The following is a 16,432-nucleotide window of genomic DNA, read 5'->3' as shown; positions in this document are numbered from 1 at the left end:
GGGGGCAGACCAGGGGGTAGTGGGGGTTTGTAGGGCACCGGGGGAGGGGGACACAAGCAGGCACAGAAAGTACACCCTCAGCGGCACAGGGGAGGCCGGGTGCAGAGTGCAAACAGGCGTCTGGTTTTGTATAGGAAGTAATGGGGAGACCCGGGGTCTCTTCAATGATGCAGGCAGGCACAGGGGGGGCTCCTCGGGGTAGCCACCACCTTGGCTAGGCAAAGGGTCGCCTGGGGGTCGCTCCTGCACTGGAGTTCGGTTCCTTCAGGTCCTGGGGGCTGCGGGTACAGTGTTGGTTCCAGGCTTTGAGTCCCTTGTTACAGGCAGTCATGGTCAGGGGGAGCCTCTGGATTTCCCCTGCAGGCGTCGCTGTGGTGGCTCAGGGGGGGTCCTCTCTGGCTACTCATGGGCTCGCAGTCACTGGGGAGTCCTCCCTGTAGTGTTAGTTTTCCGCCGGTCGAGCCGGGGGCGTTGGGTGCAGAGTGGAAAGTCTCACTCTTCCGGCAGAAAACGTGAAGTCTTCAAAGTCGTTTCTTTGTTGCAAGAAAGTTGCCGATTATTGAACAGGGCCGCTGTTCACTGGAGTTTATTGGTCCTTGGTTGCAGGGCAGTCCTCTGAGGCTTCAGAGGTCGCTGGTCCCTGTTGGATGCGTCGCTGTTGCAGTTTTCTTCGAAGTTGGGAGACAGGCCGGTAGGGCTGGGGCCAAAGCAGTTGTCGTCTCCGTCTGCTCTGCAGGGCTTCAGGTCAGCAGTCCTTCTTCTGGTTAAGGTTGCAGGAATCTCGTTTCCTAGGTTCTGGGTGCCCCTAAATACTAAATTTAGGGGTGTGTTTAGGTCTGGGAAGGCAGTAGCCAATGGCCTCCTTCCTTGTGCCCACTTCCTGTGGGGAGGGGGGCACATCCCTAATCCTATTGGGGGAATCCTCCATCCACAAGATGGAGGATTTCTAAAAGTAAGAGTCACCTCAGCTCAGGACTCCTTAGGGGCTGTCCTGACTGGTGGGTGACTCCTCCTTGTTTTCCAAATTATCTCCTCCAGCCTTGCCACCAAAAGTGGGGGCAGTGGCCGGAGGGGCGGGCATCTCCAGTAGCTGGGATTGCCTGTGGCACTGTAACAAAAGGGGTGAGCCTTTGAGGCTTACCGTCAGGTGTTACAGTTCCTGCAGGAGGAGGTGAGAAGCACCTCCACCCAGTACAGGCTTTGTTCCTGGCCACAGAGTGACAAAGGCACTCTCCCCATGTGGCCAGCAACATGTCTGGTGTGTGGTAGGCTTGCAGAAACTAGTCAGCCTACACTGGAAGTCGGGTATGTTTTCAGGGGGCATCTCTAAGAGGCCCTCTGGGTATATGTTACAATAAATTGCACACTGGCATCAGTGTGCGTTTATTGTGCTGAGAAGTTTGATACCAAACTTCCCAGTTTTCAGTGTAGCCATTATGGAGCTGTGGAGTTTGTGTTTGATATACTCCCAGACCATATACTCTTATGGCTACCCTGCACTTACAATGTCTAAGGCTTTGCTTAGACACTGTAGGGGCACCGTGCTCATGCACCTATGCCCCCACCCGTGGTATAATGCACCCTGCCTTAGGGCTGTAAGGTCCGCTAGAGGGGTGACTCACCTATGCCACAGGCAGTGTGAGGTTGGCATGGCACTCTAAGGGGAGTGCCATTTCGACTTAGTCATTTTCTCCCCTCCACAACACACAAGCTGTGAACCAGTGTGCATGTGCTGAGTGAGGGGTCCCTAGGGTGGCATAAGACATGCTGCAGCCCTTATAGACCTCCCCTGGCATCAAGGCCCTTCATACCAGGGGTTCCAGTTACAAGGGACTTACCTGAGTGCCAGGGTTGTGCCAATTGTAGAGGCAAAGGTACAGTTTAGGGAAAGAACACTGGTGCTGGGGCCTGGTTAGCAGGGTCCCAGCACACTTTCAAATCATAACTTAGCATCATTAAAGGCAAAAAGTCAGGGGGTAACCATGCCAAGGAGGTATTTCCTTACACTAGGGTATTCAAACTTGTCCTGCAAGGCACCCATTCGGCTCAATTATAAGTCTGCAATGATCATGCGTTGAGTAATCCATGACGGATGTGGCAAAGTTGTCTGATGGTATCAAATGCTCCATTTACATTGCCTCCTAAGGCGGGTAAGCCCCCATTTCTGACATAATGGCAAAGATCATGTGTGTGAAATGATGACAAAGTTACGTTATACATGCATTGCCCTACTTTGTTGACACAGTCCAGGTAAATGTGGTAGGCTGGCGGTGTCTTGGCATATCATACATGATACTATGGCGGGGCACAGGTGTCGCCATGGTCCCTGAAATGTGTGACTTAGTGATGGCTGTGCATAACTGACCAGACATCTGACCTGCATTGGTATAATGGTAGGACATGTGAACTCCATGTCTAGACTGGCGCAGTTACACTTAATTCTGGTTGCATGCAACTTATCCACAAGCACTGCATGCATCACTCCAACACATCTGCTACTGTTATTCAAGAGTGGTGAACAGTAAATAGTACGCCAATGGGAGACTCACCAACAGGGCCACCGATCTCGACACCAAGATGATTGAGAAGATCCTGCTCCCTGGCCATCAGATCTGCCCAGCGATGCTTGAGGTGGTGCTCATTCTTGGTGCTTGGAAAGACCCTCTTCAGGTGGTGGAGCACCTTGCCCATTTCAATGAGTATGTTATAATGAATAACACAGCTCCAACACTAGCAGCACTGTGCTGCAAAATTTTGACTATGCAGGAATGCATCATGTATGACATGTTACTAGGCAACCCTTTGTTTTCCCCTGCGCCAGTGGCTTATATGCAGCCGTGCACCAACACTACCAACCTTTCACCAGGGTGCTTGGATAGCTGCCCTGTGGAGGTGGATGTGTCTGTGCAGGAAGGGACATATACATATGCTGTTTTGATGGAAATTGGCTCTTTCTGTGTGTGCAGCAGTATGCAGCATGCATTGGTTGGCACATTCATATAGGTTAAAATCACAGTCTATTTCCTTATTGCAACCTGCAAACGGCACCCCTGGGGTGGTGTTTGATGTTGGCACTGCGTCAGGTTTTAGGTGACACCTACATCTGAGTCAGCATCATCATGCTATGTAGCTTGTGGTGACAGACCTGCAACAACTCACATTGCATGCCCCTTCCACGCGAAGTGCTGCGTGGGAGGTCCCTTAGTAATCCTGAGTAGCAGCTGATGTTTGTTCCAGCCATCAGCTGTCCAAGAGTGTGTATCCAATTGTTTCAGGATGATCAACGTCACTGCCAGTGGCTCTCTTATCTTCTAAAACATGATTCAGCATTTATACTGTCAACACACGCACAGTGCAGGCTATGGAATGGTGCTTAGCTACTTAGCAAATGTGTCCCTTGGCACAATTCATGTAAGGTCAGTGATGTCCTCTATAATCCTACAGGATCCCACTATGGCATCCATGATCTGCAGTGTCTAACAGTGACTCTGCCCCATGGTGGGCCATTTTTTGTTTGGGGTCAGTAAGTGGTGCATGTGAGGTGGCACCACAGTAGGTGTGGTGCCACTTCTCACACATCTGGCACATGGTGTGTGATGGGCATTCATTTTGTATTCCTATGTGTGTGAGCCAATGCGTCAGGCAGATGTATATACATACTACAGGTAAGTCAAGTATGTGTTGATAAGATGTAGTTAGTATTGGCAGCAGTTGTCAGGCATTTGACGTTTGTTCTGGCAGTGACTTGCACTACATGTACCACATGCACCAAACACCATGCTCATGTTACGTAAGTCTCACTTGCATAACATGAGCATGGTGTATGCCATTGACATTGCTGTGCAATTCTTTGTTTGGTGTACTGTGTGTAAAGTGTACATATTAGGCAACCTGTAGGCAGTTGTAGTGGTTTGTGTATTTCTACTGTTGGCAAAGGGTACATCTCTGCACCTGTACTTCACGTGGTGTGCCTGACAAGTTGTGGGTGTGTTACGTACATGTGGGTGTATGTGTTTGTTGTGTGCACTGATTGTGCTGTACTGCAGCATGGTGCATATGTTATGTTAGCTGCACATCTGTGTTACCCTGGCTATGTGTTTTTGTAGTGGTGTGTGTCTTGTGTGTCCTACAGGGTTGGTGTGTATATTGCTAGGTTTGTTGACTTACCCACAAGTAGGCCATTTCCATATTGTCCATCCTGGAAGTGTTTGTTGATCTTGCTGTGCCGGAATATGTAGGCGTCATGCACACTCCCAGGATACTTGGCCAAAATGTTAGTGAATAGTCCCCAGTGGTCCACTATGGCCTGCAAGTTGACGGAATGCGTGTGCTTGCTATTCCGGTATATGTGCTTAGTTGCTGCAGGTGCAGCAAAGTAGGTGCAGTCAATTGCACCAAGCACATGCAGGAAGCCATGAAATCGGTAGAACCTCTGTTTAATCTCCTGCTGCTTTTGCTGGGTTTTGGGGAAGCTGATGTGGCAGGTTGTCAGGGAGATTATTGTATCGAACACCTTTGGCAGGAACGCAGAGAATGACGGCTGTGACACACCAACAACCAGGGCACCCACTGATTGAAATGAGCCACTTGCCAACATGTGCAGGACAGCTAGCAGCTTTGTCACAGGTGATATATTGTGTGGGGTCTGCAGGCTGGCTGTGATTTGTGGCTCAATGTGGTGCAGCAGGTGGAAGTATAGCTTCTCGGTTGAGTCTGTATGTCTTCATGATCTCTTGTTCCCTGAGGCCCTGGAGGGTTGTCCTGTTTCTGAATAACCTGTCCTGCCTTCTGTGTTGCCTTTGTGGGCCGTGTTGTGGTGGTGGTTGCTGTGGTTGTTGCTGTCTTCTTTGTCGCCTCGCAAGCTGGAGCAGTAGCACTTCCATGTTGTCCTGTGGGTTTGTGATATTGCTTTTGTGTGTTTTTCCTTAAGTAGTGATGTGTTTGCCTCATTTTAACGCCTGGTCTGACCCAGGCACTAAACTTTGACGCAAATCAGAATTAACGTAATTTTTTGGCTCCGCCTTCCACCTGTGCGTCTTTTTTGCATGGGTGGATAAATATGGCGCTAGGAGCTTAGACTCATTTTTTCGACACGAACGCCTACCTTGCATCTCATTGAAGCAAGGAGGTTTCACGCATCCAAAAAATTATGTTAACTCCAATATTTTGGCGCTAGATGGGTATAGCATCAGAATATAAATATGGAGTTAAGTTTGCGCTGAATTAGCGTCAAAATAAATTATGCTAATTCATCGGAAACAGGGTATAAATATGGGCCTCTGTCTCATTTTGATATAGTATATACCAAGCCAGCTTCCTACATTGGTGGCAGAGGTGGGATGTATGACTTCGCATTTGCTGGACTACTCAGCCAATACCTGATCACACGACTAAATTCCAAAATTGCCTTTAGAAACTGATTTTTGAATTTGGCAAATTTTTCTAATTTTTTTAAAGTCCTGCTAGGGCCTTGGTTAAGCCCCCTTTAGCATTTCTTTATAGATTTAAAAGTTATTTTAAGGTAGGGGTTAGTAACTAGCAGTAGTTTTTAGTTCCTAAAAGCAATTCCCAACTTTAGTTACATATTGAGCAGCTCAGAGGAAATGGTTGTGGAACTCAACCTAACCCCTTACCTCCATTAGAGATGGGAGAGTTAAGGGACCACCCTGCTGAGGAGGAAGACCTCTCCTCAGATAGGGAAGATTTTAGAGATGAGGAGGATGAACTCCCCCCTTCTCACCCAACTAGAGAGATCAGGACCCCAAGGTCCCTATCTCCAAGGATAGTGCTCACAGGATCTAGATCTTCTACAGGGGAGTCCAGTTCCTGTGGAAACATTGAGGGCAGCCTCAATGAAGAGGACCTCCTTTTAGCAAGGATGGCCAAAAGACTAGCTTTGGAGCAACAACTTCTATCTATAAAGAGGGAGAGAGCAGAAATGGGCTTAGCATCCATTAATGTTGGCAGCAACCTAAATAGGATCAGAGAGAATACTGATGTCCTAAAAATCCCTAAAGGGATTGTCTCTAAGTATGAAGAAGGTGATGATATCACCAAATGGTTCACAGCTTTTGAGGGGGCTTGTGCAACCAGAAAACCAAACAGATCTCATTGGGTAGCTCTCTTTTGGGAACTGTTTACTGGTAAGTGTAGGGATAGGCTCCTCACAATCATTGGTGCAGATGCTGAATCCTTTGACCACATGAAGGCTACACTGACTGAGGGCTTTGGATTCACCACTGAGGAGTATAGAATTAGGTTTAGGGGGGCTCACAAAACCTCGAGGCAGTCGTGGGTTGATTTTGTAGACTAGTCAGTGAAAACACTAGATGGTTGGATAAGTAGCACAGGGCTCGAAAAATCATAAAAATGTTACTAGACCTGCAGGTCTAACTGTAATGTACTTGACCCGTAAACTGGTCCCAAAATGTGTGATCCTAGGCAAATAGTTTACAGAGTCGCCTTTTTCGTAATTCTCACATATGATTGCACCTTAAAATATGTGAACTCAGCATTTCTGCAGTACAAAAAACATCTTTTGTTTGCTTAAGTAGACTAAAATTTGCTGCATGCATCACAAGAATCTAGCCCACATACTCATGAGGTCTAGCCCACATAACCTAGGAATTCTTTTAGTTTACTAACAACATTGCCATTAGGGCAGGAGTGTTTCTCAGTTTGTTTAAACACTCAATTTTAATAAATATATTACTAAACCATGATGTGGTAACATATTGTCATCTTCACTCATTAACTTTCCAAGAAATGTCCAAAAACCTCTCCACTAACTTGCAGCTTTACCGATAAAACTATATAGTGTATTAACAATCTGTGAAAATTGGGTTTCAAAAAACATATCCTTTGCACATCACCATGTGAAGTATTCTGATTTGTTTTCATCCTATTAAAATATTTTTTCATCACACAGAAATATAAAAAAGGGCTTTAACAACTCCTGAAATATATTTTGAAATGTTTGCCAGTTGACATAGGGCCAGATGTACAGACCCATTTTTGCGATTCGATAATCTATTTACCGAATCGCAAAAAGGGTATGCGAGTTGCAATTAGGAAGGGGTGTTCGCTTCCTAATTGTGAGTCACAGTCCCATGTATGATTGTTTTGTGACTGCGAATGCGGTCGCAAAACAATCACAGTTAGCACCAGTTTCAAACTGGTGCTAACCCATTCACAAACGGGAAGGGGTCCCCATGGGACCCCTTCCCCTTTGTGAATGGCAGTGAAAATATTTTTTCAGAATCTGAAAGAAAACTTTTCATTTCTTGTTTCTGAATTGCATCTCGTTTTCCTTTAAGGAAAATGGGCTGCATTGAAAAAAAAACGTCTTTTTTTAAAAGCAGTCACAGACATGGTGGTCTGCTGTCTCCAGCTGACCACCATCCCTGTGAGGGCAGCCATTACCAATGGGGTCGCAAATTGCGACATACCTCATGAATATTCATGAGGTAGGTCATTTGCGGCCCCATTGGTAATCGCAAACAGTGTCATTGACACTGTTGTACATCAGGTTTTGCGACTTGCAAATTGGAAGTCGCTCTGACTCGAAATTTGTGAATCGCAAAACCTGAATTTCGTACATGTGGCCCTTAGTCATTTAAATGTTGTGGGTTAGGAAAAACCTGACACCCTATATCCTTTTATTTTACATTCTAAGCAGCAGGTCACACAGTTCACCTTACAAAGTCCTGGAACTCTGCAGTCAGAAGGAGAATTAATTGTAAGAAAAGCTGACTTTTGACCTCTGTCTGTGAACACAGAACAAATGTGACATAAGAACAAGATTTAAAGGCATCTTTTATTGCCCCTCCACTTTTCAACTGAACAGAACACCTGTTCAGTGTCAACTAGCCAAAAGGGGCGAGTAAGTATTAAAAATAGCTCGACCTGATCAAATAAGACTCGCCAATGCGAGTGGTCCAGTGGATTTTTCGAGCCCTGTGGCAGTGGAGTGCATGACAATAAGGGGCTTTATAATTTGTTTATGAAACAACATATTTAAAGTAACTGCTTCAATGACAAGTTGCATAAATATCTGGTAGAGCTAGGTTCAATTTCTCCCCAAGAATTGGGAAAGAAGGCAGACCATTGGGTCAAGACAAGGGTGACTAAGACTTCCACTGAGGGTGACCAAAAGAAAGGGGTCACAAAGCCTCCCCAAGGAAAGGGTCGTGAGACACCTAAGGACAAAAGCAAAGAGTCTTCATAAGGGCCCCAAAAACCTGCACAGGAGGGTGGGCCCCAAGTCTCTTCAAAGTCCTCAGTATGTAAGAGGGGTCAGAAAATGGAGGGATGCTCTTGTATTGTTATGGAATGATTTATTAAAGTAAAGTAATAATAGTTTCTTATTCAATTTTGTTCTGGATGGGCTTGATTCTTTTCTTCTCTTTGCCTTCCTTGTGAATCTTCACACTCTTTCTTTTCTGGTTCTTCTTCTTTCTTTTCTTCAGGGTCAACTCAGGAGGAGCATGCAAAGAGAAGAATAACACAGGAAGTTGGGAAGTATGTCCTTCTCTTGTTCTCTATTTTTTTCTCTTTTCTAGTTCTTTCTTCTATTCTCTCTCTGTCTCTTTTTCTGGTGCTGATTTCTCCTTGTTCTCTCTCTCTCTATATATATGTATATATATATCTCTTCTTTCTGGTGCTGATCTCTCCTTGTTCTCTCTCACTGTCACCCTCTGTCATTTCCTACACTTCTGGTTGGTCTTCCTCCCTTCTTTCCTCCCTTTGTCTTGTTGCAGTTTTTGTTTTTCTCCTCTGTCTTTAACTGGCTTTCTACTTTGGTGTATTCTGTCTTTTGTTTTCTTATTGGTTCTCTTAAGTATCAATAAATTGGTGCTGTGCAAATAAAAAATATAATAAATAAAAAAACTTGTGTAAGCCCCTGTTTTCCCCTTTTGATCCTGTTCAGTTTGCTAGATTCGTTTTATTAACACGTTTATTTTAATGCCCACAGAGGGTTTTATCTTGGAGAACACAAACAAAAATAAAATTCCTTCAGACCGTCTTCCGGTCCTTCGTTATCTGGGCTATTGAAGAAAATAAGGAGAAGAATGTACTAAAGCAACAGCACAACAAAACAAAATGTTCCCCACCAAAAGCAACCGGTTCTTTCATCTCCCGCTTCCCTCTCGTCCCATACCTGGTTAGGCCACGCCCTTCAGAGCGTGGCCTGCTTCAACACGTTGCTGCCTCCTGGTTCCCCCTTCCGGAATATGGCAGTCAGCTGTGGTCATCTCGGTCGGCGTTCCTCACGTTGGTTTCGGGGAGATCCCTCTTCCTGTGGATGCCGCCTCCTGTTTACTTCAGCCATTTAAAGGCCCCGCTGAGTCTCCTGTGTCTGCGTCTCCTTCCGGCCCGAATAATACTTCTGGGTCGGTTAAGCCGACACCGGAAGTCCCCCCACGGTCGGCAGGATCCCAGAACCTACCCCCAGGGCACCTAGGGGCGTCTTCCACAGAGGACACCCTATCACAACGTATAAGGGTAAAAACTTTGATCCCTAGAAGGCCTGGTGTCACAGCTGCAAACAGCACGGACACCAAACTGGAAACCTGGCCTGGCCTGGCCCAAAAAGAATCCCCCTCGCACTGCTCCAGTTAGTACTGGTATTGCCAGTGTCCAGGTGGGATCAACAGTGTGCCCAGAGCAAATCAGGGTTACTTTAGTCTCTGAGGGTGGGGTAGATATAGCCATCCTTGCTGTCTGGCTCCCTAACATGCAAAAATACAGGCAGTACCTTTAAATTAATGGGACAAAAGTAAAATCCCTGAGTGATACAGGTGTCAGTGCAGTGCCACTATGGTGACAGAGAAACTGGTTTCCCCAGGACAGTATTTGGCTGGACAAACTTATCCAGTCACCAATGCTGACAAAGTAACTAAGGTCCATCCCATGGCTATGGTGACTTTAGAATGGGGAGGGGTTACTGGTTTGAAACAGGTAGTGGTCTCTTTTGAAATCCCAATGGAATTCTTGCTAGGGAATGATCTGGAGTCCTCAGTCTGGGCTGCGCTGGAACTCAAAACCCGTGCAGCCATGCTGGAAATTCCTGAGATGGTGTGTGTGAAGACTAGAGCACAAAGCCAAGCACAGGGTGAAAAAGAAGTGTTGGAGCCTTGAATAATGGCCCAACCTTCAAAGAGAAAGGGCAAGAAGACGAGGGAACCAGCTTGTGTACAGCAAAAAGCACAAGACTCTTCTTCTCAGGAAGTAGTCTTAACATCGTCTGAGGGAACTGAGCCCATGGAAATTGATCCTTACGCCCAGGGGGATCCTCTAGGGACCAGCTGTGCCAGGGACAGAGAACCTGGCCCATTCTTGAAGGCATGAGACAGCAAGCTGCTGCATAGAAAAAAGGAGATGTCAGTAGCTCCCACAGGGCCAATGGGGAGGAGGGACTCTTGTACACTGAGGCCAGAGTCCCCAAACCTGGTGCCACCAGGCGAGTGGTAGTTCCTCAACAGTTCAGGGAATTGATCCTCACACTAGCCCATGATATCCCCATTGCTGGCCATCTGGGCCAAACTAAAACCTGGAATAGGCTAGTCAGACATTTCTTCTTGCCCACCATGTTACATAAGGTGCAGGAGTTTTGCAGTTCCTGTGTCACCTGCCAAGCCATTAGAAAGGCAGGTAGCCACCGAAAGGCCCAACTAATTCAACTACCAGTGGTTGAGGTTTTCATTTTAAAGGGTTGGTATGGACATAGTGAGTCCACTTGAGCCACCCATGGCCTCAGGAAACAAATAGATACTGGTGGATCATGCTACCAAGTATCCTGAAGCAATTCCCCTTAGGTCTACTACAGCCCCTGCAGTAGCAAAGGCGCTAATTGGTATCTTTACCAGAATAGGGTTTCCTAAGGAGGTGGTTTCTGACAGAGGTGCCAACTTCATGTCAGCTTATATAAACAAATATGTGTAATGAGTGTGGAGTGACTTACAAGTTTACCACACCATACCATCCACAAAACAATGGACTTTTTGAAAGATTCAACAAGACATTGAAGGGCATGAACATGGGACTTCCTGAAAAACTCAAAAGGAGATGGGATGTATTTCTCCTATGCTTTCATTTTGCCTACAGAGAGGTGTCTCAGAAGGGAGTAGGGTTTTCCCCTTTGAAATTCTGTTTAGGGGACCACTTGTTAGGGGACCACTTGCACTTATGAAGGAGAGTTGGGAGAGACCTCTCCACGAACCTAAGCAAGATGTGGTGAACTATATACTAGGCCTCTGCTCTAGGATGGCAGAGTACCTAAAAAAAGCATGCAAAATCTTGAGGCCAGCCAACAGTTCCAGAAGCAGTGGTATGACCAAAAGGCTGCACTGGTGAAATTTAAACCAGGGCAGAAGGTGTGGGTTCTGAAGCCTGTGGCTCCCAGGGCACTTCAGGATAAGTGGAGTGGCCATTATCCTATCCTAGAAAAGAAAAGTGAGGTCACCTGCTTGGTAGAACTGGGCCCTAGCAGGACACCCAAAGAGTGATTCATGCCAACCGCCTCAAGCTTTTCTGTGACAGGGCTAATGTAACCGTGCTGATGGTTACTGATGAGGATCAGGAAGCAGAGAGTGAACCTCTCCCTGACCTCCTCTCTCACAATCCTAAAAATGAGTCTGTTGATAGAGTTGTCTACTCAGACACCCTCTCTGATCAACAACAGGCTGACAGAAGGCAAGTCCTGCAGCAGTATGCAGAGCTCTTTCCTTAACCCCTGGAAAGACACACCTGTGTACCCATGATGTGGACACAGGAGACAGCTTGCCTGTCAAATTTAAGGCCTATCGGCAGTCTGATCAAGTTAAGATGAACATCAAAGTTGGAGTCAACAAGATGCTGGATTTAGGGGTTATTGAAGCCTCTGACCGTCCCTGGGCTAGCCCAGTGGTCTTAGTCCCCAAGCCTCATCCCCAGCATGGAAAGAAAGAAATGAGGTTCTGTGTGGACTACATAGGTCTCAACAGATGCTCACCCTATTCCAAGGGCTGATGAGCTGATAGACAAATTAGGCGCAGCAATGTTTCTCAGTACCTTTCACTTGACTACAGGGTACTGGCAAATTCGCATGGCACCAGAAGAAAAAGAAAATACAGCATTCTGTACACCTGATGTGCATTGTCAGTTCACTGTTATGCCCTTTGGTTTAAAGAATGCCCCTGCCACCTTCCAAAGATTGATGAATCAAGTCTTTGCTGGCCTGGAGTCCTTCAGTGCAGCATATCTAGATGATATTGCTGTCTTTAGTTCCTCCTGGCAGGATCACCTGGTCCACCCGGGAGAGGTTTTGTAGGCCCTGCCTTCAGTGGGCCTCTATCAAGGCATTCAAATGCCAGATAGGGCAGGGCTCTTTTGTATACTTGGGCCACCTTATAGGTAGAAGCCAAGTGCAACCCTTACAGCCCAAGATCCAGACAATTCTGGACTGGAAAGCTCCTACCACCCAGACTCAAGTCAGGGCATTCCGTGGCTTGACTCGTTATTACAGGAAGTTTGTGAAGGGGTATGGATCCATTGTGACCCCCCCTCATAGAATTGACCTCTAAAAAGATGCCCAAGAAAGTAAACTAGACAGTTAATTGTCAAAAGGCCTTTGACACCCTGAAAGAGCCAATGTGCTCAGCACTAGTTCATTGTGCAAACAGAGGCCTCTGAGCATGGAATAGGAGCCATCCTGTCCCAAACCAACGATGATGGCCATGACCAACCTGTTGCATTTATTATCAGGAGGTTACTCCCCAGGGAACAGTGTTGGAGCGCAACTGAGAGGGAGGCCTTTGCTGTGGTTTGGTCCCTGAAGGAGTTGAGACCATACTTGTTTGGTACTCACCTCATTGTTCAAACTGAACACATACCTCACAGGTGGCTGATGCAAATGAAAGGTGAGAACCCTAAACTTTTGAGGTGGTCCATCTCTCTACAGGGAATGGACTTTACAGTGGAGCATAGACCTGGGAGTGCCCATGCCAATGCAGATGGACTTTCCCGATTTTTCCACTTAGACAATGAAGACTCTCTTGGGAAAGGTTAGTCTCATCCTCTTTCGTTTGGGGTGGGGGTGTATATAGGAAAGTGCCCCTTTTGGCATGGGGATCCCCCACTATTGATGCTAACTTGACTGAATGTATGCTGGGATCGTGTAACCAGGCCACAGCACCAGTATTCTTTCCCTAAACTACCATTGTTTCCACAATTGGCATACCCCTGGCACACAGCTAAGTCCCTTGTAAGGGGTACCAGGGGTACCAAGGGCTCTGTGGCTAGGGAGGATACCTAAGGGCAGCAACATGTATTTTGCCACCCTAAGGGACCCATCACCAAACACTTGCACACTGCCACTGCAGCTTGTGTGTGCTGGTGAGGAGAAAACGTAAAGTCAAAATAGCATCCCTCTCTAGGTGCCATGCCTACAAACCACTGCCTGTGGCATAGGTAAGCCACCCCTCTAGCAGGCCTTACCGCCCTAAGGCAGGGTGCACTATACCACAGGTGAGGGCATAGCTGCATGAGCAATGTGCCCCTACAGTGTCTAAATCTATTCTTAGACATTGTAAGTGCAGTGTGGTCATATTTAGTACATGGGCTGGGAGTTAGTCATTACGAACTCCACAGTTCCATGATGGCTTCACTGAAGACTGGGAATTTGGTATCAAACCTCTCAGCACAATAAACCTACACTGATGCCAGTGTTGGATTTATTGTAAGATGCAGGCAGAGGGCATCTTAGAGATACCCCCTGTATTTTACAGAACCCTGTAGTGTAAGGCTGACTGGTCTGTGCCAGCCTGACAATTACAGACAAGTTTCTAACCCCATGGGGTGAGAGCCTTTCTGCTCTCTGGGGTCAGGAACAAAGCTTGCTCTGGGTGGAGGTGCTTCACACCTCCCACCTTGCAGGACTTGCACCTCTTGGTGGTGAGTTTCAAAGGCTCAGGCCTCCTGGTACAGTGACCCAGATCACTCCAGCTAGTGGAGATGCCTGCCCTCTGGACCAAGCCCCACTTTTGGCAGCAGGTCCGGCTGGAAAATTAGGTAAAACAAGGATGAGTGACCCATGCAGCAAGGACCACCCCTAAGGTGTCCACAGCTGAACTTACCCCCTCCTTGCAGAATCTCTCATCTTGTTTTGGAGAAGAGGTACCAATAGGGATAGGAATGTGCCCCGCTCTCCAAAGGGAGTGGGCACAGGAAGGATGTAGCCACCCTCACGGACAGTAGCAACTAACTACTGCCCTCTGACTACTGTAACACCCCTAATTCTAGCATTTAGGGGCACCCCTGAACCTTGCTCTTCAGATTCCTGGCAACCTCAAAAAGGAAGAAGGACTGAAGAGCTGACCCCAGCAGTGAAGACTTCAGAGGACAACTGAGTTGGCCCCAGCCCTGCCGGCCTGTCTGCAGATTCAAAGACACCTGCTAAAAAAAAGGCGATGCATCCTGCAGGACCAGCAACCTCTACAAAATTCCAGAGGACTGTCTGCCCAGCAGAGGACTAAGACCTCTAAAGGACAATGGCCCTGTCCAGAAGAAACACTCCAAAATGACTCCAGAACTGCCCTGGATCCACAAGCCCTGTCCACACTACACCCAGCGCCCACGGCCCAAGTCCAGGTGGCCCACTGGTCCAGAGAAGCTCCCCAGGTGATTCCAACCTTGAGACCCCTCCTGGCCAACACAATGACACCTGCAGCCTGAGTCCGGAGGACCCCCAATGACTGTCACCGGATCCTACGAAGATTCACGACGCCAAAGGTACCCCTGCACCCGCAGCTCCCTGGCCTTTGGGAATCCACCTGACAGTCCAGCAACATCCAGTGGGCGCCTCTTCTACTCGTCCATTCCTTGGTTTTCCAGAACAGACCCCCTGGACCCAGCTTGCAGCATCTTTGTGACGCCCGAGTTCCCCACTGGAAAGCATTGGGAGCCAGGCGCTGTGTTTGCATCCTGCACCTGGCTGCCCCTGTGCCGCTGAGGGTGTGTGTTTGGTGCTGACCTGTACCCCCCCCAGTGCTGACCAGAACCCCCCAGGTCTGTGACCTGAAGTCATGGGTACTTACCTGCAATCTGTTTCTTTCTGAGTGCCTCCAGTCCTCATAGGATTCCATTGAAAACCTAAAGTCAAATTTGACCTCTGCACCCAGCCAGCCCTGTATTGCTGGTGGTGCACTTTAGGGATCAACTCAAACTTCGACCTCTGGACATCCTAACCCCCGAAGACTGGGATTGTAAGTCAAGTACTTACCTGTTAACTGTGCTAACACTTTTCCTCCCCTAGGACTGCATTGGTTCCTATGGGAAATTGCACTGTGTCAACTTTTGAAACTGAAAAGTGTTACTTACTTGTGAATTGTTTTATCTGCAAAACCTAAACAAAGTACATTGGATACATATGCTTGATACCAACTTACAGCTGTACTTACCTGCAACAGAGATCTTTTGGTTCTAGAAATAAAGTAAAAATATATATTTTGCTATATAAAAACATTGGCCTGGAGTTAGTCATTGAGTGTGTGGCTCATTTCCTGACTGTGTTTGTACACAAAACTACCCTATGATCAGCCTAACTGCTCAACAACACTACCATAAAAGAGCATTAGTATTATTTACTTTAGCCTCTGTTAAGTTCCTGGGGATCCACTGGACTCTGTGCACACTATACATCATTTTGGTATATACAGAGCCACCTCCTACATTCACATCTTGAGAGATGTCCATCTGCCGACAGATTGGATGCTTCAGCTTGATTTGAAAGGCACATATCTATCATTCCCTATTTTCATACCTCACTGAAGATTCCTACAGTTCAGGTGGAAGGAACAGATTTACAAGTTTTTAGTGCTACCATTCGGCCTTTGTTCAGCCTCATGGTGCTTTACAAAACTCCTACGTCCAGTGGTGGAACACTTGCAAAGAAGAGGCATTAGACTGATCATCTATCTAGATGATATCCTGATTATGGACCAATGTCTGGATTGTCTTTGAGGTCAGATGAACACAACTATTGCCTTACTGCAGGTTTGAGATTTTGTAATCAAGCAAAGCAAATCAGACTGATACCCAGTCAATCGATGTGTTTCTTGGGGTTTCTTATCGACTTGAAGGCAGCCTTGTTGCGTCCATCAAAGGCAAAGATGAAAAAAATAAGAAGTATCTTTGATCTCACTAAGATTACTAGCCAGAATAGTAATAATCCTTTCATTGTTGAAAGGTGATCTTTCCTGATCCCCTTTATTATAGGGCATTTTAACAACTCTAAGTGGTATATCACAGAAAAGGTCTGAACTATTCTGAAAAAAATTCACTAACATCAGAGGCCAGGGTGGAGATCCAAGGGTGGCAGGATCACATAGAGGCCTGGAACAGGAGTGCAATCTTTGGTTCCTCTACGGATCTGATTATAGAATCTAATGCCAGA

The 16,432-nt window shown here is 46.9% G+C and overlaps 1 long non-coding RNA gene across 1 annotated transcript in view; it reads right to left on the bottom strand.

Annotated features, from left to right (window-relative positions):
* Window positions 1–16,432, bottom strand: part of LOC138265259 (uncharacterized) — a 50,157-nt gene that overhangs the window by 3,546 nt on the left and 30,179 nt on the right. The gene's annotated exons all lie outside the window — the stretch shown is intronic.

The sequence above is a fragment of the Pleurodeles waltl genome, chromosome 11, assembly GCF_031143425.1.
Source record: "Pleurodeles waltl isolate 20211129_DDA chromosome 11, aPleWal1.hap1.20221129, whole genome shotgun sequence".
In the NCBI taxonomy this organism is placed as follows: Eukaryota; Metazoa; Chordata; class Amphibia; order Caudata; family Salamandridae; genus Pleurodeles; species Pleurodeles waltl.
Note: the sequence above shows the minus strand (reverse complement) of the source record. Positions and strands in the feature narration are given on the sequence as shown.